The sequence below is a fragment of the Solanum stenotomum genome, chromosome 1 (assembly GCF_019186545.1).
Source record: "Solanum stenotomum isolate F172 chromosome 1, ASM1918654v1, whole genome shotgun sequence".
NCBI lineage: Eukaryota > Viridiplantae > Streptophyta > Magnoliopsida > Solanales > Solanaceae > Solanum > Solanum stenotomum.
Window position 1 is genome coordinate 85,157,969 of NC_064282.1, and position 23,831 is coordinate 85,181,799.

Below are 23,831 nucleotides of genomic sequence, written 5' to 3' on the forward strand. Positions count from 1 at the left end.
CTTCAAACAACCGAGACACATGGATTTAAAAAAAACCGAACTACCTCTTGGCAGACGAAAGTCGTGAATGATGAATAGCACAACAACATTTTTTTTTGCAAGAAAGAAAACAGAACAACAGCCCATTTCATTCCCAAACAGAACATCAAATGAAAGAGTCGGAATTGAAACGAAGTCTACCTTTTAAAGTGCAGCGAGCTAAGACGAGACGAGCAGGGGGCGAATGACTTCCAACACCACACGTTCCGACTCGTACCGCGATAACCAAAAGCCAATTCCGCTCCATTTTTTCTTTTTTGAAGTATTTAGTGGGTACTTTAGCTATTTTCGCTTAATGTATTTTTGCTCAAATCTCAATTCCAACTAAGAAATCTCCTCCAAGATTTTTTTCTCCGAAAATCCTTTTTTCTTCAAGAACTTAATGGCAGCCTTTATAGAATGGGAACTAGGGTAGAAATTGGGGGGGGGGGGGGGNGGGGGGAACCGGTGAAATTCGGGTAGAAATCGGGTGCATTCGAAATTCAAAAAACCATAAATTTCTTGCACCATTTGGGATAAACATTTTTTTTCTCTAAAATTTGACCCATTCTCGAAGAGGAAAGGGGGGTAGGACGGCTGGCAGATGCTTTTTGCTGCTGTTGCAGCGAGGAAGACGACACAACGATGGATTTGGACCGTCTAGTACGCGCGATTGGACTGGAATAGCTGGACTGTTGGCTTGCGGGGAAGAAGAAATGAGAAACGCATAGGGTCGGGTATTGTACGCGTTTCTCACGTGAAGAAGAACGCGTATAAGAGGGTCGTTTGGTACTGCTGCTATGAACGTTGGGGCTGGGTATGTTGGCATGAAGCTGGTTTCTTTTTGGAATAGGGAAATGGGCCGGGTAGAGGGAATTAAGAGTAGGCTGGTTGGGACGTTATTGCTGGAAATTAGAGTTGTTGAAGTCAACGTGGGGTGGGAAATTGGAAATGGGAATTCTTGGTGGGCTGCTGTTGTATGGTGTTGCTGAAAATTGGTTAATGGCTCAACTTTGGTCCTTTTTTTTAAAAAAAATGTGTTGAAATGAATTGGAGATTTGGCTAAGGGAAATATAATCAAACAAAGCCTCAAATGAATTTCCGAATGTAACCAAATTGAGATTAATTGGTGGATTTGGTCGGCATCTAATCAAAATGAATTAACGTGAATTAATCCATGAGCTTCTCAAACTTAACGAAATAAAATAATTAATTCAAATATAAACTAACCGATTTCAATAACTCAAAATTATAACTATAAATTATACTAGACTAAAATAATAAAATATCTACTAAAACAATGTAGAAATCTTGTGAGATGGTTTTCAAATATTTATAGAATATATTAATTTTATATAATTAATGAAATACATTTATTATTCAAAATACCATAAAAGTCGACTAGAATTATTTAAACTAACCTTGAAACTATTTGAATTTTATAAAGCTAATTATTCTAAAACGTTTAGAAATTAAGAAGATCAAAAATTAATTATTATCGGGGAGGGTCAAAATTAGGTGTCAACAGATAATACCCTTTTCAATACATAATTCTTCAAATTGTTTTGACAAATATTCACACCCTCAATCGGTTTTTAAAGCCTTTATACTTTTATCTAATTGATTTTCAACTTCATTCATGTATCTTTTAAAGCACGCAAGTGCTTCAGATTTATGAGAAATCAAATAGACATAACCAAATCGCATGAAATCATCAATAAATGTAATGAAGTATGTAGCACCAGACCTTGCCCTCACATTCATTGTCCCACAAATATCGAAATGAATTAATTGAACTGGGAACTGAACTCTTTTAGCCTTCCCAAATGGTTTACGTGTAATCTTTTCAGCAAGATAATTTTCACAAGTTGGCATATCAATTTTTGTGAAAAAACCTAAATGCCCTTCCTTTTCCAACCTATTCATTCGATCTTGCAATATGTGACCTAATCTTGCATGTCATGTAATAACATCAATATCATTGTTACTTGAATAACATGTCATTACACAATGATCAACATAATAGTCATAAGTTGAAGGATTACAATCTAAAACGATAAAACGATCATAATGAAGTCCAAAACCATATAAATCATTATCTAGAGTTATTCTAACACCACTACGATTAAAAAATAAATCAAAACCAACGTCTAAAAGAACAGACACAAAAACTAAGTTTCATCGAATCTCTGGAGCATATAAGACGTCATGCAATATCAAGGAACGACTACCATGCAAGTCCACTTTGCAAGTGTCTATCTCTTTGACTTCTAGTTTTGCATTATTCCCTACGTAGATCCGCCTTAATTTAGATGAAACTCCACAAACACTTCTTGATCTCGACTCATGTGGTAGGTGGATCCTGAGTCTACAATCCACATAGGATAAAATTCAGTTAATAAAGAAGTGCTAGAGACATATGTAGCACTTAAAGATGTGTTTAGAAATGTTACTTTTTTTTTTTAGCTCAGTACATTCACGAGCAAATTACCCTAACACTTGGCAATTGTAGCACTTCATTTTTCGCTTGTCTCTCTTGTCGAAAAAATGTTTTGTCTTTCTTAGAATTTGACATCTTCTTTTTCTTAGAAGGTCCTTCTCCAGTCTCTTTGTCTTTCCCATTTCTTTTCCAATTTTTCTTGCGATTGAATCTTGAAGATTTTTTACCACTTGACTCTGCCACAAAGGCATTAGAAGTAGTTTTAGCAGCACCAAGGCGTTCATCTTCAAGTTCAACATGGAGGGTAACATTATAAAAGTTTAGATGTTATCATTATGGGTCAAGTTAACCTTCAAATATTCTCAATTATTGGGAAGTGATCGAATCACTGCTTGAACTTGTTGCTTAGCTGAAAGAACATGACCAACACTCATGAGTTGAGCTATTATGTTTGACATCACTCTAAGGTGTTGTTTGATATTTTGATCATGACGCTTCATGTAAGTGTCAAATTTGATAGTCAACTATCGGAGGCGGGTTACAGATGTAACCACATACGTTCCTCGCAGATGTGCCCATATAGTATGAGCAGTAGGAAATTACTTACATTCATGTATGAGGTCATCAACCACAGAACTAACTATTATTCCACGTGCAGTGGAATTAGCTTATTTCTAAGCTTTGTAAGCTTCAATATCCCTTTTGTGTTGTGCAGAGTTATCCTCTTATGGTTGATTCAAAACATGATTTATGCCTTCCATATCACTTTTCTCTTCTAGTACGTATCATATTTTACGACTCCAGATGTCGTAATTTTCACTGTTGAATTTTTCACCTTTGTTTAAGTTAGCAATGATACTTTTTGATGCCATGTCTGTTATGAATTACACTAAGGCAAGAATTTCTAATCAATTTTGTATGTGACATACACATTCAAGCAGATCAATTCTCATAAATGTTTCATATTTAATGTAAAATTGGAAAGACACGTAAGCATCCAATCATCTACGAACTAGATATTTAACCAAAATTTGAAACTAATTTATTTATGTGTACACTAATATATATTGAAGACTTTAATAACAAGGATTTTTATGTCTAATAACTTACATTAAGAAAAAACAAACTACATAATTCATATATTGAAAAACAAGTAAGCAATAATAAATTACTAGATTTTTTCAAAGACTAAAATCCTCCAACAAGTCTTCAAGTCAACAAATGTACACCCTAAAAGGATGACTGGGCCACATATCATGATAAACATCAAGCAATCTATTACCCCCAAGGTTCACGAATAGCGTCTGTTAAATAAGTTAAGGCTCTCCAATCTTAAATTTCCTTATAATCAGTCAGTTCAGCCTATTTTATTTCAAAAAGTTGAATAAAATCACGTGCTAAAATATTAGGGGACATCTTCAAAAACTCAAACTCTTTAAATTTCTTCTCTCTTTCTCTTCGAATGACTCTTTGATTCCTTAACAGATTTTGTGTCGCCCTTGGGACACCAATCCGTATAATTTCACGACATCGGAAACATGTCCTATGGCGACCTGCTCTTCTACCTTGTCTCTTTGCTCGACTTTGAGAACTCCCACTTGGAGTAATTTGAGCAAGTTTCCGTTCAGCTATATCTGAAATGGAAACAAAAACGAAAATATGGTTAATACTATTTAATGTGACAACGTATCACAAATTTCTCGTAGAAGACAAGGAACTGTTTAAGGAACATAAAGACTAAATGATTTTTTTTCAAGACCAAATAAATTATTTATATATAAGTTGATGTAGTCTTGAGGACAAATAATCAAGTGAAATAGTAAAACTTAGCAAATTTCTAAATATCTTCTTCCGACTTGCTTATTTTGTAGTATTTATATTTTGTTGATTCATGTGTCCTCTAATTAATTAGAGAAGACTTGTTTAATCATGGGGAAATATTTCACACTACTGAAATAATTTCTTAGGACAGTGCCTAGCACGACTCATGAATACATGGAAGATCTAAACTTTCATTAAAAGTATTTTAAAATAATAAGTATTACAACTAATATTTTAACTCGAAACATTTTAAGACTCAAACTCACTTATATTCTATTAAAAAGTTTTTTCCTTACTAGGAAGGTCGATCATTTCAATTGTAGCTGCTGAATTCATAACTTTTCATTACTTGAGAGTTTATCACCAAGTAATTCTAATAAATGTATTAATTATTTGTGGTGATAGTGTTGGTTGCTTCTAAATATTTTTACTATTTTGATATTTATTCGATGTCTGATATTATATTGGAGTACAATTAAATTTAAATTTGCATCGAGAAGTTTTAGGTTAGAGGCAATTTCATATTTCTAACACAGTTAAAATGAAGGAGTATTTACCACTCCACTACAATCTTTGTTGGTGTTACTTCTAAATGTTTATTGATGCCTTGTGTTGCTAAATACTTTTAACTTTATTTTTAGATTGTGATAATTTGGTCCTCATTTGCATACAAAAATTGTTTTAGAAATATCGAATCAAATTAAATTGAAGTTGAATTTTTTTTTAATCGAGCCAAATTGATTTGGTGTACACTTTTTTTAAATAGAAGAATCAAATCAAAAAATTTAATAAAATCGAATTGAAGAACCGTACGTCCGGCCAACATAGGGTGCGTTTAGTTTTTTAAATTTTTTTCATGTTTAATTCGTCAAAATATTTTGATTTTTTTTTTCTAGAAAAGAGGATGCCTTGAAAATGAAAAAAAAATGAAATGTAGGGAAAACAAATTTCATAAATAATTTTTAAGTTTATTGTCTCCGCTCCCTATCCATTCAGCATCAACCCCCTCTTTTGATCATTCAACCCCTGAACCCCACTCTTCATTCCATCCCACCCTCATAATTTTTGGCTAATTTACATACAAATATTTTTAAGACAATTTTTTTATTTACTTTTTAAACATTAAAAAATAAGTTAAAAAATTATTTATTTTTCAAAAAATATTTTTCTACAAAGAAAACATTCGTACCAAACACAATCATTACTGTGTTTGGTGCAGTAGGAATTTGACTTTAGTTATTCTCATTATTATTATATAATATTGTTATGTCTTTGTCATGTACATCTATTCAATCTACCAAGAATTGCAAGCCCTCAAATTTTCTTATGTTTTACTTTTAGTTCTAAAAAGGGAAAATACACAAGTACCCCTTCAACTATACACGAAATTCTAGCGACACACCTTAATTATACATGAGGGCTATTATCCTCCTCCCCCCAAATTAATTTTTAAGTGTAATAAATACACCCTTAACACAGCCTAAAACCTATATAGCCACTCACAAGATGGAAGGTGTTTTACACTGGCCTCCAAGTCATCATTATGTCAGCACCACGTCAATAAATGATCAGATCCATAAAAAAAAAAATTCATGTCATTTGATTCCTTCTTCTTCATTATCAACACCCACTCCATAACCACTAAACCCACTTATTTTAACCATTAAAACTCATAGCAATCACCATGAAAATTATAACCCACCACCAAATTTATCCCTTCACTACCACCAGATTCAATATCTACTATCAATTTTATTTTTCTTTCAATCCAAATAATTCAAATAAATTTCATAAAACATGGTCCAAAATCTCCATTGAAGAATCTACCTAAAATTTGAACTCTAATTAAAGAAGAATTCAAAATATGGGTCATTTTTTTTTCTGATTGAATTTGGGTTAAGATAAAGGCTGATTGAAGTGAGAAGGGAAGAGAAGGAGGGAGGGTGTTATTGATGGAGAACTGAAGCAACATGGAGGTTGTGGAGAACTGAAGCGGGGGGGGGGGGGGGGGGGGGNGGGGGGGGTGAGGGTTGTGGGTAGGGGTAGGGGTATGACATGGATAATTGAGGAGGGGATGGTAATTTAATTATTTATTTATAATTTTTTTTAAAAAAAACTCTAATTTAAATAATGCTCTTTATATGTTGCCTAAATTAAATTCCTAATATGCAATTTTTTTCTCATTAGCGAATTTCAAGTAATTTATTTGAGTAAAAAATGAAAAAGAAAAAAAACTCTCGATACTATACAAATTAATGAAAAACACTGAAAAAAATTCTCTGACAACTTAAATATGTTGTGAAAAATAATAAAATTTGACTCTATTTCATAAAGAAGAAAAAGAAATTTAATTTTAAAAAATATCAATTTAATTTTTAAAGTTAATTAACTATCTCCACTAATTAATTATAAAAATGTCCAATTAAAACTAAACATGTGTCCATACTAATCAGATTTTAATACATTTTTCTGTATCTTACATGCTTCTAAGAGAGTGAACACTCTCTGTGCTACTTCAGCACGAAAGAGTGCGTTTATTACACTTTAAAATAATTCAGGGGGTAATAGGTCTCATGTATAGTTAAGGTGTGTCGTTGGGATTTCACGTATAGTTGAGGGGGGTACTTGTGCATTTTCCCTTCTAAAAAATGTATAATGTTATCTTTGAATTAGATTGATTTTAGTTTCATAAAAATCTTCGATGTTATTCTTATGTATTATATATTTGTCTTTTTCTTTTTTCAATTTGACAAGTGAAATTCTCGATAATTTTTGTTAATATGCATATAAGTTGACATGTCATGAAGAACACAAGTAATTAAGATATAAAAGAAAATTAATCTCCAAAAAGAAAACATTTCTGTCCCATTCAATGATTCAATCTATAATAATACACGAATAGCTATATGGTTTACTAATTAACAATCATTAGATTTGCAAAATCATGTTGAGGGATTAAAAATGCATATTTCAATTACTTGAAATTTAAATATGATAGTTTAAATGTTAGAGGGATCGGAATCAATGTTTATCAAGATTAGAGGACTAAAATTATAATAGTGTTAATTAATCACTTCTATCATTGTTAAACCACTAAGTCAACACCTTCATTTTCAACTTTTGTTAAGTTTCAACAAACAAAAATGATTGTACTAAGCATTGAAATCTACAGAAAATCATACATTAACTAGAACATAATTAGAAAGCAAACTAGAAATTAAAAATAAAAAAAAATTACTAAAGTAATTAAATTGTGGCTATCTATCATCTATTATATGGTTAGGATAGTTAATAATAACCTCATATATTGTATACACAAAAAATTATGCACAAGTATCGCAGTGGGTCCTCTTGGCCACCCACGACATTGGCTTTTTAGAGAATCCTGCTCCTATGTTGTAGGACTTGTAGCTCGGAAGTCCACCGGTGAGTTTGTTTATCCTTCCATGGTCCATTGGAAGGTCAGTGCAAGGCTAGAAACTGGAACACATTGATTCCGCTCATTCCCGTCCTTCGCTTCAGGGCCTGTCCCTCGGTGGGGGTCAGTACTCCATATTGTCGGGCAGCGAATCTTACACTTGTTCACTAGTTATGACAATTCACCAATGCCTCTTTCCTCTTCCCTTTTCTGTTTACTGATACGCTCAAATTACACCTCCCTAAAAAAGCATAAGCGATCGTTATCAAGTAAAGAACCCAACTTGTAGGTTGGGGTCGATCCCACGAGGAATATGGTTTAGACTTAAACTTAACTGGCGATTATATTCGTTTAGTCAATGTATTTCCGAAAACAAGTAATTAAAAGGGGGGGGGGGGGATTTGTGAAACAAATTCTGAAAGTTATGTGAACAATTAGTAAGCAAGATTCAAACTTTTGTTGTTATCAAGATGAGAGAGAAACTAGGGTGTACGTGTTCCCCATAAGCAAATAACGCGATAATTCTAGTAATAGTAATCCTTTCCTAGTGTATTACATGCAAAGTGATAAGTTAGGTATCTCTAATTCCTTGGTCCGGCAACTAGAGAATTTCACCACGCACCTTGGTCTGGCTACGTGTGTATAATTTACTAACCCTTACCTTTACCTCATATTAGACATCACATCGATGTATGACTTAGTTTTCACCCTCGCACCAATCGACATTAGACTATTAGATAGTATCACACTAAATCTATGCTGATAGTTCTTTTCTTATTAACTACCTCCTTGGTCCGGCAAGTAGCAACAAGACGAGTTCTAACGCATGCACTCGTTAAATAGACTTCTAAACGAAAGAATTATCAATGCATGCAATAACACTATTTAAGAATTACTTAGTTACTATTCATACTTTGTTAATCGCTCATGGTTCGCACAACCCTAGTTGTGGATTTAGTTACCCATAGTAGCAAGAACACAATTCATATTTTTAGATAAAGAAATCATAAACTTACGTAATGAGAATAATAAACCCAGAATCTCAACTTGAATTTCAAAGTCAAAATCTTTAAAACAAACTTAGGAAATAAAGAATTGCTAAAGTTGCAAGTTAATCTCCAAAGCCAAAAACGAGGACAAAAGTAATAAAGTCTAACCCCAAAAACGAGGTTTACATGCCCTATATATAGAAAAATAAGTCCTAACTAAAAAGGAAACGAAATAAGGAAATAATATTTCAGGCCACGTTTTCGTTCGACGATACTGACCTACGGATTGTGGATTGACCTACGGTCCGTAGGTCCCTTCTGTGACTCAGGACTTGGGCAAATTTTCAGTTTCCAAAACATTATCTCTGAAGCAAACGACGGATCAACAGTACGGACCGTGGTTTGATCCACGGTCTGTAGATCCTCCTCCGTAGCTCCACACTTAGAATTTTCAAAATCAGGTACTGAAACCCCTTCTCTGAATCATTTGACGGAGCAACAGTACGGTCCGTAGATCAATCTACGGTCCGTCGATTGCAACCGTGGTTCCACACTTGGTCAATAATTCCCTGATCTTCTTTAATGCCTTGCCTGCCCATCTATGACACCCATCTACGGAGCGTGAATGGACCTACGATTTGTGGATCACCTTCGTAGATGCCCTTTTCTGCACACCCTTCAACTGTGTCTCTCAATTTCCACGTTTGAACATATTTCCTACAAACATGATAAAAATACATAAAAATCAATACAAAATGACCCTAGACACACACAACTCTTAAGTGAAATGTATTAATAATACCGTAAACTCACGGTATATCAACACTCTCAACTTAAATTCGTTGTTTGTCCTCAAGCGATGCATTAAGACTCTAAACGACACTTGTATAGAATCAAGCATTTCAAGCACAAACAATCACATGGCTCTCTACCCCGACTCTCTTCTCGAGTGCAAATCTTTTCTCTCAGACTCAACAAGCTAACTTGTGCGGATCCAAACATGACAAAGACCGACCAACCAACACACAACATACACTGTTTTACTATCACCAAGGTACCAACTTTCCGACAATGTAACTAGTGCCCTTACTTCAAACGAAATCCCTTTTTCACAATGAATTTGATTTTGAGTACAAAGATTCATTCAACACTCACACTCAAAAGTAACTTCAAGTACAGTTAGTGCTCAATACCATATGCTTGCCCTTATTTTCACTGTTTAGACTCTCCAAACTAGGTTCTAGGATCACTATAGGACTTTCTCGGCTTGTAACGTAGGCTCAAGGTCAGGTGTGGTACATTGGGTACTTTCTAGTGACTTTCTGCCCTCCTTGACATTACATTAGGCTTTCTACCTCTTTTTGCCCTATTTTTGACATCCTACCATTTTACCTTTCTTCCCTTGATTTTGTTCAACCATGTATGCGACTTTAGACTTTGTAGCTCTTTATTTTCCACTTTCATCCTTTTCCTGCTTTTTATTCTTTTCTTTAGCTTTCAACAAGTCATATCCTTTCCTCTCTTTTCTTCTTCTTTTTTTCAACATCAAACTCTTTTTATACCCATTTTTCTTTCGGTTTTCTCTTTCATAGCCACTCTCAACTTATGGATTTTCCATTGGTTGAGGTGCACAATACCCTATGTCGGATCAGGGCCAAGATTGAGGTTACTTTCTACAGTAGCCACAACTTAGGCTTTTTACCTAAGTCGAGGTGCACATGTCCAAGGAGGGATCGGGGCCAACATAGTAGATTATGGGAAGGTGAGTTAGGGGTTTAGAAAGAAATGGTCTAATTTAGGCTCAAAGCATTTGGATCAAAGGGAGCATTTATTTCATTTGGTTGGATTCTTCTTTTAGGCAATTTGTGGACTTATCAGAATAAGGGCCTATGATCATTTTCTAGCCTCTAGAGTAGATTGTCTTAGCAGGACTAACCGGGCAAGTTCTAGATTGGCACAAAAACTGTTTGAACAATCAACTATTCTCACACACTCTTGGCACATAGTTTCATTATTAGATTATCAGATTACCTAGTTCAAGTTTTAGCTTAAGTCATGCCATCAAGTTGGTTCATTATTATGTTATACTCAGAGCCAACACATTCAACTCATTCTAGCCTACAGATTTTAGCACATATAACAAAATTTTGGATGGATATCATTTTTTCAAAAAGCTTTTGCCATCATGCTTCATTCTTTTTCATGCTTCTACACATACAATCCGAACACATGCCGGTTCAACATAAATTAAGCAGTCTCTTGGAGGAAAAGAACATAGGCAAGAAAACCCCAAGAGAGGATTATGAGTTGGGTTACTCAGACTTCACTCTATCACTTACAATCCATTTACCCCCCCAACAAAAAATAGGTGCAATTGTCCCCAATGCATACAAAAAGCAGTAAAAAGTAATGAATTTGGGTGAAGCAAACTTGTGGTGCATAGCGCCGACGAACCATCTACAAGCGGGTGGGTCCAGTTTCCTAGAACCAGCTACAACAACATTGGGGCCAGCCTCAGTATTGTCCACGTCAACAATCACAACACCCTCAGTGGTGCTATCTATCATTCTAACTGCACCATCAGCGATGCCCACATCATGACCCACAATATTTGAAACATCTGAAACGGGCATAGAACTTGATACCCCAGCAACACTCTTACGAACCCTCTCATGGCACAACTGCTCATCTAATATTGAAGCCCTCTTAGCCTGTTTCTCCTGCTTGTGCTCCCTCTTCTTGGCTCTTTCATTCTCAGTGGCCTCAGATGTGTGTCTAGATCGGTACAGCTTACCTCAGGCACGTGTGGGCTCGGGCTGCTCCTCTGCATCCCCACTGAATAATGCATCAAGGATCGTATCATCAGACAAAGCAATAGGTGCAGCCTGTGGCTCAAATGTAGGTGTGGCAAGAATAACATCAACGTCGGCTCGGAGACTGGCTAACTTGGTCCTTGATGGGGTGATTGTGTGATGACTCGACACTTTCGATACCACAACTTTGCCTTTATGCACCGAACCCGTACACCGGACCTCTTGGGGAATTTTGGGGATGAGTGGAGTTTGGAAAGAAAAGGAAATTTGGGATTGTGGGGAAAAGAAGGGGAAGATTAATTGGGGAGTTATGGAGTGATTTAAGGGATTTGGGGGTTTAGAAACGGTTTGGAGTAAATGGAGGGAAGTGGGAATGATTTGAAATTGGGGGATTTTAAATAGGAGGGGTCCGGGTCGGGTCAGGCAGAACTAGGGCTTGGACCCACGAGACCCTATCTATGGTCCGTGGGTCGATCTACAGTCCGTAGATTAGGACCGTAGATCACTCTTAGACTTAGAAAATTTCAGAGACTTACCTGGGATCTATGGACGCCATTCACGGTCCGTGGGATAGGGTCCGTACACCGGTGCACCAGACTTTTTTTTGCAGATTCTGCTTTTCGCCCCTGCACATGTAGCAACCATTAGCCCTTTATTTTTACATTTTTTGGACACTTTTTAGACACGGACCCTATGCTATGTCTAGCCAACACTAAAACAAAAAATAAAACAACTATTTTTTATAGTACAGAGAAACAACCAACAAAGAAAACTACTAAATGGAAAACAAGAACCTATTGTTGGCTAGATTTTACATCTTGGGTTGCCTCCCAAGCAACGCTTGATTTAACGTCACAACACGATGTAGGCCTCTTGATTACTTAGACTTTATCAAGATAATAGGCCTCAACAACTTCTTGCACACTTTCAGTGTTTCCCAGATAGATCTTAATCCTTTGCTCGTTTACCATGAACCTTGTTCCTTCACTCTTCTCAAGCTCAACCGCTCCATGGGGCAGCACTTTTGCGAGCAAAAATGGCCTGGTCCAGTTGGACTTGAGTTTGCCTAGAAACAAGCGCAACCTAGAGTTGAATAGAAACACAAGATCACCTACAACAAATTCATACTTTTCAATTCTTTGATCATGATACCTCTTCATCTTCTTTTTGTACAAGGCTGAACTTTCATAAGCTTTTAGGCGAAACTCATCAAGCATATTCAAGTCATTCATTCTTTGATTAGATGCGGCGCCCCAATCCAAATTTAGCTTCTTCATCGCCTACATAGCCTTATGCGCTATCTCTACCGGTAAATGTCAAGACTTCCCATAGACAAGTTGGTAAGAAGACATACCTATGGGAGTCTTGCATGCAGTGCGATAGGCCTATAAAGCATCATCAAGCTTCCTTGACCAATCCGTTCTATTAGCATTCACAGTCTTCGCCAAAATCTGTTTGATCTCTATGTTGGACACTCCAACCTGCCCACTAGTCTGCGGATGGTAAGGAGTGGCTACATTGTGGTGGACACCATATTTCTCAAGTAGTGCCTTGAACAACTTATTACAAAAGTGGAAACCTCCATCACTGATAATCGCCCTCGGTGTGCCAAATCTGGAGAAGATATTCTTTTTCAAGAATGTGGTGACACTTTTACCTTCATTGTTGGGGAGCGCAAGTGCTTCCACCACTTCGATACATAATCAACCGCAACAAGAATATACTTCATCCCATGTGAACTCCCAAATGGACCCATAAATTCACTGCCCCATACATCAAACAACTCTATCACCAATATAAGATTCATAGAAAGCTCTTGCCTCTTTGAAATCCCTCATTCTCTTTGGCAACGGTAACAAGACTTGGCGAAATCATGAGCATCTTGGTGGATGGTAGGCCAGTGGTACCCACACTGCAAACTCTTATGCGCAGTCCGAATACTACTATGATGCCCACCGACAGGCGATGAATGAAACACCTCAAGTACACTCAACATCTCAACCTCGAGCACACAGTGATGAATAATCCCATCATCACAACTACGATACAAGTAAGGCTCATCCCAAAATAATTTCTTCACATCATGCATAAACTTTTTCTTTTGGTGAAAAGACAAATCCGAGGGCACCAAATCGCTTGCCAAATAATTAGCAAAGTCTGCGAACCAAGGAATCAAATCATGAGAAGCGGCCAATACCTGTTCATCTGGAAAAACATCATTAATTTCAGGCCTATCACCAAGCTTTAGCGTAGCCTCTTCCTCTAATCTAGACAAGTGATGGGCAACTTGATATCCGGTCCCCTTTCTATATTTTACCAGAAAATCAAACTCTTGCAGCAACAATACCCATCTAATCAACCTCGGTTTTGCATCCTTTTTCGCCATCAAATACCTCAATGCAGAATGGTCAGTATGCACTATGACCTTAGTACCAAGCAAGTAGGATCAAAATTTCTCGAATGCGAAAACTACCGCAAGAAGTTCTTGTTCAGTCACAGTATAATTCTTCTGGGTAACATTTAGAACTTTGCTAACATAGTAAATAGGATGAAGAATTTTCTCTCTCCTCTGTCCTAATACTACACCAAGCGCCACTCCACTCGCATTGCACATTACCTCAAACGGTTGTCCCCAATCTGGTGAAATAATGATAGGTGCAGTAACCAACTTCTCTTTCAACTCTCCAAATTCTCGTAGACAAGCATTATCAAAATCAAACTTATACTTCTTTTCGAGCAGTTTGCACAACAGATGTGCAATTTTAGAGAAGTCCTTGATGAACCTCCTATAGAAACCTGCATGCCCAAGAAAACTTCTAACACCTTTTACAGAGATAGGTGGTGGAAGTTTTTCTATTACCTCTACTTTTGCTCTATCAACCTCAATGCCCTTCTCAGAAATTCGATGACCCAGAACTATCCCTTTTTTCACCATAAAGTAGCACTTCTCCCAATTTAGCACCAGATTGCAGTCTTCATACCTTTTAAGCACCTCTGCCAAATGATCCAGACATCGATTAAAAGAGTCACCTACCACAGAGAAATCATCCATAAATACCTCAATAATGATCTCCACCATATCAGAGAATGTCAACATCATACAACACTGGAAGGTCTATGGAGCATTGCACAACCTAAATGGCATTCGTTTGAAGGAGAAAGTCCCATAAGGGCAAGTGAAGGTGGTCTTTTCTTGGTCTTCTGGGGTTATAGAAATCTGATTGTAGCCCAAAAAACCATCAAGAAAACAATACCAACGCTTACCAGCAAGTCTATTCAACATTTGATCCATGAATGGCATAGGGAAATGGTCCTTTTCTGTCCAAGCATTTAGTTTCCGGTAGTCCATGCAGACTCTCCATCCAGTCACGGGCCGCATCGGAACAAGCTCATTTCTCTTATTAGGAACCACAGTAATTCCACTTTTCTTGGGCACACATTGAACATGACACACTTAACTACTATCTGCAATGGGATAGATAACTCCAGCATCCAACCACTTGATGATCTCCTTTTTAGCTACCTTTTGCATAGGCGGATTTAATCTTCTTTGGTGCTCAATACTAGGCTTGTAATCTGGCATGAGTTGGATTTTATGAGAACAGATTCCAGGAGGGATCCCAAAATGTCCGCAATAGTCCACCTAATAGCTTGCTTGAACCTCTTTAACAGAGAAACCAAACACTCTACCTGTCGCTCATTCAAATCTATCACAATGATGATCGGTAAAGTATCATCTTTTCCCAAGAATACGTACCTCAAATGTGATGGTAGAGCCTTAAGCTCCAATTTTAGCGCCTCCTCAACAGACGATCTTGTGGGTGGGGACTCACAATTTTTCATGTCTAACTCCAGTTTCTTTGGTTTCGAACGATATTTGCACCTATCAAGTGCGGTGACCAACTTATCATACTCCTCAATACCATCACTCTCAAAGTTCATCATAACCGCTGCTAGTGCCTTAACACCCATTCTCTCTTCAATCTTCACCTCAGACCCACTCTCAACTCTATATGTTATCGCAGATACCGATTGGAGCTCACTACTCTGCTTCATAGACCTACAGATATTGAAAGTTGCCTATTCATTGTTCAGTCTGAACTTCATCTGCCCTTTTTCCATATCAACTAAAACGCGCCTAGTGGCAAGGAATAGTCTCCCAAGAATGATGGGAACCTCAAAATCAACCTCACAGTCAAGAATCACAAAATCCGACAGAAAGATGAACGACTCCACTTTTACTAGTACATCATGGAGCATACCAATGGGCCTCTTCACAATTCTATCGGCCATGACCAACCGCATCGCAGTCGGTTTTGGATCTCCTAGACCCAACTTCTTGTAAATAGACAGTGGCATCAGATTAATGCTAGCACCAAGATCACACAATGCCTTAGCAAAATGCAACAACCCGATAGTACATGGAATAGTGAAGGCACCAGGATCCTCTTTTTTCTGCACAAGGGACCTTGTAGCAATAGCACTACAATGTTGCAATCTACCATCATCTTTGAAGCTCACTGCCCTCTTCTTTGTCACCATGTCCTTCATAAATTTTGCATACCCAAGCATATGCTCCAAAGCCTCTATCAATACATGCTAATAAACCTGCGGTATTTGCCTTCTTCAGTCTTCTTCGCTAACCTCTGTGGGAAGGGAGGTTGAGGTCTAGGAATATGGACAACTTTCTGAGTTACCACCGCTTTTTTCTCTATCGCATTCTCGGACTCTCCACTTATCTCGACCACATCATCATCTTTACTATTCTTAATTTCCTCCCCAAACGGCATAGGTGGATCAATGGTTTGCTTACCCCCTCGTGTAGTGACTGCTATACAATGCCCATCATTCTTTGGATTTTGGATAGTGTTGCTAGGAAGAGTGCCAGGTTGACGTGGATTTACTATAGTTGACAACTGAGTCATCTGCTACTCGAAATGCTTGATTGACACTGCATGGGCATCAAATTTTTGACCAATACCAGACAAATCATTTCTCATCTCCTTTACATTCCCATCAGTTGCATCAAACCTCCTCCTCATCTTCTGCATCATATCCTCAATACGTGACATATTACTTCCAGCTTCCCTAGGACTAGATTTCCTATTTTGAGAGGGAACATAAGGTCCAAACCGATCATTTTTGTTGCCATAGTTGTTCTGGTTGTAGTTGTTGTCGCGATTGAAATTCCCATCCCGGACATGTTGACCCTTTCAGTTGTAGTTGCCATAGTTCTGACCTTGGTTTCCTTGACCCTGGGGCCAATTATCCGTATTGGAACCTTGTGCGTTTGGTCGAAAACCCCCCGTCTGATCATCACCACATAAGCATCCTCTTCATAGTAACACTCCTCAACTGGTGGTGGATTCCTAATCAAATAATTCACAACATTTACCTTCTTCGCACCTCTGCTCACATGCTTCAACACCAACCCTTGTTCGGTCCTCATCTAAGCCATCTCCTCACGAATCTCATCTGCAGACTGGTTGTTTGTAGCTTGAATGGAAAACGTGTTCTTCCCAGTCTCTGACTTTCTAGTGCTCCAAGCTTTGTTATTTCGAGAGATCTTCTCCAGTTTCTTCGCAATTTGCTCAAAAGTACACTCACCATATGAACCTCCATCAATAGTATCAAGCACTGCCTCGGTAGAAATATTCCTTCAGCGACTCATCATCAATACGGTGATTCGGAACACCTCGTATGAAAGCAGTGAACCTGTCCCAAGAACTACTCACAGACTCTCCAGGTAGTGCTACAAAATTGTTGAGTTTATCTTTGTGGTTCAACTTCTTGGACACTGGAAAGAATTTTGCTAGGAATGCATCAGTCATTTGTTCCTATGTATATATTAAGTTATAATGAAGATCATTAAACCACACAACAGCATCGCCGGTTTATGATAGAGGGAATACTCACAATCCAATAACATTCATGTCCAAGTCTGGTCAACCCATATAACTTTTGCAAACACTTCTCAGCTTGGTTACATACGCATGTGGATCCTCCGTGGCTAGACCAGCAAACAACCCCCTCGCTCTGAGCATCTGCATCAAACTGCAAGTCACCATAAATGTATGCCCCGGAGGTAGAGGGGGTAGAACAAGAGGTCCGTCAGATTCAGCAACATTAAAGTTGACCCTATAGTTGTCATGCAGTCTTGGCCTTGGGGTTGATCTTGTACCCTGACTGTATCTCTCAATAGACTCTCAGCTTGAATCTGATTATTCTCATCACCAACCCTCGAAGGCTGCAACCCAACACCGTCACCTAACTCTCCTCTGATAGGATTAACTCGCAATCCTTGATTATTCATTCTCCGCAAAGTTCAGTTTAGTTCTAGATCGTAGGGAGTAAGTGGTTCTCCTTGACTCCGTGTACTTGGAATACACTAGAGTAGGAATCTGAGAGAGACAAAAACAAAAATAAAAAAGTAAAATTAGGAAATATTTGACTAAAGTTCAATAACGTAGTTAAACTTAATCTAAAAGCCAAATTCCTCGTCAGCGGCGTCAAAAATTGATACGCTCAAATTGCACCTCCCTAAAGAAGCATAAGCTATCATTATTAAGTAAAGAAATCCCGAGGAATTTTGTTTAGACTTAAACTTAACTGACGATTATATTCGTTTAGTCAATGTATTTCCAAAAACAAGTAATTAAAAGAGGGGGGGGGGATTTGTGAAACAAATTCTGAAATTTATGTGAACAATTAGTAAACAAGATTCAAACTTTTGTTGTTATCAAGACGAGAGAGAAACTAGGGTGTACGTATTCCCCATAAACTCATAACGCGATAATCCTAGTAATAGTAATCCTTTTCTAGTATATTACATGCAAAGTGATAAGTTAGGTATCTCTAATTCCTTGGTCCGACAACTAGAGAATTTCACCCCGCACTTTGGTCCGACTATGTGTGTGTAATTTACTAACCCTTACCTTCACCTCATATTAGACATCACATCGATGTATGGCTTAGTTTTCACCCTCGCACCAATCGACATTAGACTATTAGATAGTATTACACTAAATCTATGTTGATAATACTTTTCTTATTAACTATATCCTTGGTCCGGCAAGTAGCAACAAGACGAGTTCTAACGCATGCACTCGTTAAATAGACTTCTAAATGAAAGAATTATCAATGCATGCAATAACACTATTTAAGAATTACTTAGTTACTATTCATACTTTGTTAATCGCTCATGGTTCGCACAACCCTAGTTGTGGATTTAGTTACCCATAGTAGCAAGAACACAATTCATATTTTTAGATAAAGAAATCATAAACTTACGTAATGAGAATAATAAACCCAGAATCTCAACTTGAATTTCAAAGTCAAAATCTTCAAAACAAACTTAGGAAATAAAGAATTGCTAAAGTTGCAAGTTAATCTCCAAAGCCAAAAACAAGGACAAAAGTAATAAAGTCTAACCCCCAAAAACGAGGTTTACATGCCCTATATATAGAAAAATAAGTCCTAACTAAAAAGGAAACGAAATAAGGAAATAATATTTCAGGACGCGGTTTCGATCGGCAATACTGACCTACGAACCGTGGATTAACCTACGGTCCGTTGGTCCTTTCCGTGACTCAGGACTTGGGCAAATTTTTTGCTTCCAAAACATCATCTCTGAAGCAAACGACGGATCAACAGTACGGACCGTGGTTTGATCCACAGTCCGTAGATCCTCCTCCGTAGCTCGACACTTAGAATCTTCAAAATCAGGTACTGGAACCACTTTTTTGAATCATTTGATGGAGCAACATTACGGTCTGTAGATCAATCTATGGTCCGTCGATTGCAACCGTGGTTCCACACTTGGTCAAGAATTCTCTAATCTTCTTTAATGCTTTGCCTGCCCATCTACGACACCGATCTACAGAGTGTGAATGGACCTACAGTCCGCGAATTACCTTCGTAGATGCCCTTTTCTGCGCATCCTTCAGCTGTGTCTCTCAATTTCCACGTCTGAACATATTTCCTACATACATGATAAAAATACATAAAAACCAATACAAAATGGCCCTAGACACACACAACTCTTAAGTGAAATGTATTAACAATACCATAAACTCATGATATATCACTTACTCATAGGGGTCGGGACCCCCACAAAAGAGAAGGGAGTCGACTGAACATCTCATTTGTTGGCGGGAATTTCGCCTACATCCGTTCCTTAATTCTTGTTCACCTCGGATGATCGTGTTGGGTGAATTATGACCCCGTGTGATCTTGTCGGGTGAGCAACAACCGTTTCGTCCCAATACGTATGAGATAATATGTCATACTTTGACCAAGTATCCTACAAAGAGACCCCTGAGAGCCAGAAGTATTAAAGGAATGGTCATAAGAATGGGTACGTCATAGCATCATAAGATGTATCGCCTGAATGAATTTGTTAGAACTAGAAATGTTAGAGAAGTAAACAAAAAGAGTAATACATAGTGAAAAGGACAGAGACACTTCCCAACCAGAAAGCAAAGTTCCCTTTAATGGTACACTTAGTGTAACCGAGCTCTAAGATCACATCTTTGGAATAAAATTTAGTTAGAAAAGGAAATCCAATTAGAGATAAATTGTCCAGAAGCATCATGTCATAGGTAAAAGGGAATGAGGAAGGCAAGCCCCCTCTCCCCATCTTCCGCATATCTTGCTCATCTGACATGGAATGAATCACCGAACATTCACTCAGAAATAGTAATGCATTGAAAAAGGCGTGATTCATTAAGTGAAAGACGTTAACTTTAAACCCGATTCACCACTTACGTCCCCTTTACACCCAGTCATTCTGACGGACATTGCCCCCTCCTCCGGTTTTACCGTGACTGCTGGCACGAAGTTAATTGAGGCTTCTTCCTTGAGTCTTGTCATGATCGCGCACTCGACAAAAGAGATTTACAAACGACATTTCCCTTATTCACTCACGTGATATTGTTGGATTGAGCTTTTGTCCATTATCCAAGATTCCCCACTGCTGCCCTCCGTGGGAGTCTGAGCCATGTATCAATCCCAGTGTGCCTAATCACCAAAAAGACCAGCTAATCATCATTAACTTGGTCATCCTTAACCTGAACAACTACCTAATACTATACAAGCTCATCAAACAATAGTTTCTTTTGCTTTCTTCAAGATTTGGCCTAAACTGTTCAATAAATTCCCACATGTTACGCAATCGTCCACTATTTTTTTCTTATCTTTTCTCACCTCCTAGGTGAAAAAAGCTCCCTTTCGACTTGCATGTGTTAAGCATATAACTAGCGTTGTTTCTGAACTAGGATCAAGCTTTTCTTTTGAGTATGATTTGGTCTTGCAATGGTAGAACCTGGTGAATTGGGGGTACTATTTCCCAACCTTCTGTGAACATTTCTTCTCTTATGATTTCTGCTTAAGTAGAGGTTCTTTACCAGTAACCTAATTGATTCGACCTCTGCTATCCTTAAGGATAAAATAAGATTTCTTACTTTGCTCACAAGCCCTACTAGTATAGCAAATTTGGTCGTTGGTGTGTTGTTTGTTCTAACGATAGGCTCCAAGTGCAATTCTGATTCTCAATTTGATTTTCTATTCTAAAATGAATCTGTTCAACTTATGTTAGTCATCATAACTTCATTTATATACAAATTTAGGTCTGAGGTTGTGGAGGCTACAAGAGTTCATTTACTTATTATAAATTGATATATATTTTACATTATTTTCAAGTGTTAACCGCCAATTATATTACATATATGCATATTTTTTAGAAAGAAATGTTTTTTCGTGTAAATGAATATTTCTTTCACTGATTAAGAGTATATTGATCACTAATTGTTAGTGAAAACTTACAAGATAACAAAAATACAAGATTACAATTGAAAATAAAAATGAAGAAATAAATCTCTTCAGGCTGAGGCGCGGATATCTCGCTCTCTTTAAGGAGATTCAAGCCCACTGCAGCAAAAGTTTTCACCGGTCCAGCAGTAGTCCTTCTTGACTTGTCCCCTCCAGAATACAATAGCCTTAACACAAAGTATAACTCAACAACTCTGGACAAGAGTTGAGTCCAAAGCTCCACAAAAAGAAACACTTCCCTTCAACTAATAAGAACTCTCTTTTTGACAAACCTTATGCACTCTATATTTCTTGTTGTATTGTGTGTATCAAACCAAATGAAGACCACCACTATTTATACTAGAAGAAGTCTTCCTAGCAATGAATAAGAAGATAATGGTGTGGTAAATAGTGAAGATAAATGGCCTAGGAGTTACATAGGTTACAAGGTATAATGGAGGAATAAAGAATGGGATTTCAATATGGAGGAGTAATGGTCATAGTTGACCACTACTAGTTCTGCCAGAATAATACAATGGCAATAACAATATTGTAACCATCACATAATGGCCAATAATGCCTATGCAAATTGATTAACAGAAATGAGTAATTAGGCACTAATGCTAACGTTCCAGCAATGATAATTGTCCACTAACTGCTGAAACATTCATCATTCTTTCTAACTCCAAAATAAAGCAAATTAATATATTAAAAATATTAATATTAAAATGCTAATAAACCAACAATTCCCCACTCATTTTAATATTAGATAAGAGAGTCCATCAGCTGAAGAAAGACTACTATGCATAATAAAGGTGTGCTCTGCATTGAACCTCCACTTAGTGAAACAATAACTTTTACTCCAGAGTCATAGTGGTCTCAGACTTGAATTATGACTGTTTAAGGGAAATAAAATATCACTGCTCACACATAATAATCAAGGTGTTGACATGTGCTTTAAAGCCAGCATGTTATGGCCATGTGCTATCCCGATTTCATGAGTGCTTTTGAGAATAAGTCAATTCTCATAGGAAGCGACCTACTTCCACACATCACATAGGTGAAATCTGTCTAGAGTGCTCCTGTAAGCTTAACACTCCACCCATATGGGCTACATATATTCATTAAGAGTTTTATCAACTCAACCTTCACAAACTACAGGAAACAAATGCACTCACATCATAGGGAGGGAAATAAAAAGATAGTGCATTTTTTCACAACAAGTCATCATATGATTAGTTTTCCCTTTGAACCTGGTTATAGGATCTCTAGTCTCCAGGTTGGGTTTCCTCATATATGACTCAAGGATTTGTAGGCTTCAATCCCATCCCCCTCGATGTGCTCCAGACCTTTTCTCTTGTTAAGGCCTTAGTAAGAGGATCTGCAAGATTGTCACAAGATTTGGCATAATCAACATTAATGGTACCATTTGTCAAATATGATCTTACATTACTATGTTTCCTCCTTATAGGTCTGGATTTGCCGTTGTAATAACGGTTTTGAACTCTACTAATCGTAGTGGTGTTATCACAATGAATTAAAATAGGAGGAATTGGTTTTTCAAAATAAGATATTTGAAATAATAAATCTCTTAACCAATTCGCTTCCTCACTAGCTGAAGCTAAAGCAATTAGTTCAGCCTCTATGGTAGAGTTAGCAATTATAGTTTGCTTTTTTGATCTCCAACAATAGCACCACCACCTAAAGTAAATACATAACCAGTGGTAGAACATGAATCACCTGATAAAATGTTCCAATCTGCATCACAAAAGCGTTCAAGTACAGCAGGATATTTTTTATAGAACAAACCACAATTTTTCGTTCCAATTAAATATCTCATAACTCTTGTTACAGCATGCCAATTTCATTACATGGCTTGCTTGTAAACCTGTCAAGTACTCCTACTGCATATGTAATATCAGGCCTAGTACAATCAGTCACATATCTCAAACTTCTTATTATGCTAGCATATTCCTTTTGATTTATTATATCATTTTCACTTTCAACAGGAAATAAGTGAACACTTGAATCAAAAGGAGTAGCAACATGCTTGCAATAAAAAAAGTTATATTTTTTCAAATTTTTCTCAACATAATGTGACTGGTCAAGGAAAATTCCATCACATGTTCTTGTTATATTTATTCCAAGAATAAAATTTGTCTCACCAAGATCTTTCATATCAAAATGGCTTCTAAGAATATTTTTAGCTTCATCAATAACATTCATGTTAGAGCCAACGATCAATAAATCATCAACATATAAGCAAATAATCACAAGTGAATTATTCCAAGACTTATGATATATACACATATCACACTCATTTGTTTTAAAACCATTTTCAATCATGCAAGAATCAAACTTTTCATGCCATTGCTTAGGTGCCTGTTTCAAGCCATATAGGGATTTAGTAAGTTTACATACTTTGCTTTCTTGGCCTGCTTCAACAAAAGACTCGGGTTGATCCATATAAATTTCCTCATTTAGGTCTCCATTTAAAAAAGCAGTTCTTACATCCATTTGATGAA

At 37.2% G+C, this 23,831-nt stretch overlaps 1 protein-coding gene across 2 annotated transcripts in view; it reads right to left on the bottom strand.

The window, feature by feature from the left end:
• Nucleotides 1-23,831, bottom strand: part of LOC125864367 (sphinganine C4-monooxygenase 1-like) — a 752,368-nt gene that overhangs the window by 21,134 nt on the left and 707,403 nt on the right. Inside the window, exon 1 of one of the 2 annotated variants that reach the window (XM_049544350.1) lies at nt 12,211-12,222. The exons of the other annotated variant lie outside the window; for it this stretch is intronic. The gene's annotated coding sequence lies outside the window, so the exon portion shown is untranslated. Of the gene's footprint in view, nt 1-12,210; nt 12,223-23,831 lie in introns of those variants that run through there. 2 annotated transcript variants of the gene reach the window in all.